The sequence below is a fragment of the Poecile atricapillus genome, chromosome Z (assembly GCF_030490865.1).
Source record: "Poecile atricapillus isolate bPoeAtr1 chromosome Z, bPoeAtr1.hap1, whole genome shotgun sequence".
Taxonomy (NCBI): Eukaryota; Metazoa; Chordata; class Aves; order Passeriformes; family Paridae; genus Poecile; species Poecile atricapillus.
Window position 1 is genome coordinate 16,811,310 of NC_081289.1, and position 877 is coordinate 16,812,186.

Here is an 877-nt window from a genome sequence, read left to right on the forward strand (position 1 = left end):
TCTGCTGTCATTTCCATGATGGTTAAAATCGCTCTGTATGTGTAAGCGGGCATTGCCTGTCCGGACACTCCACGTGTCCCCTCAGGACAAGCCTGTCCCGAGCCTTACGGTGGCTCTTGTGCCTCTTCCCCTCCCGGGTCCCCAACGGGCAGTGAGGGAAGGGGGAAACGGTGAGGAAGTGCTGGAATTGTACACATTTCCCTTCACCGCCCTCGAGCGCGCACTTCCCGCACAGACTCTTCCCAAATGTCTCCTCCAAGCCTCTCCCTGGTCCCAAACTCACATCCTCTGGCCCCACGGAATTCCACAATGGGTCAGGCTGGACGGGACCTCAGTGGGGAACCTGGTGCCACCTCCCTGCTTCAGCGGGCCATCCCAGAGCACAGCGCACAGGATTGTGTCCAGATGCCCCTGGAATATCCCCAGTGAAGGAAATTCCCGGTCTCTCAGGGCAATCTTTGGGAGTCGCTTTTCCTCCTGCCCGGGTGGAACTTCCTGGGATCAGTCCCTGCCCATTCCTCTGGTGCTATTGCTGGGCCCCCCGGAGCAGAGCCTGGGCCCTGCTCAGAGCCCTCCTTGCAGACAGCGACAGACCGGGCTGAGGGTGCCTCTCGAGGCTGAAAAGCCCCACACCGCCAGCCCTTCCAGTCACTAAATAATCTCCGCAGCCTCCGCTCCAGGCGCTCCATGTCTCCCTCATCGTGAGTATCCCAGGACTGGACACGGGAGTGGCCGGATGCGGTCTCGAACCCGCGGCCCCCCGCTCGGCAGCAGGAGGGAGGTGCCGGCGCTGCCGCAAGGGGCGCTGGAGCGCCGAGCGCATCGATCGCCGCCGTCCATCCGTGCATCGGTGCTCGGCTCCCTGGGCAGCGCCCGC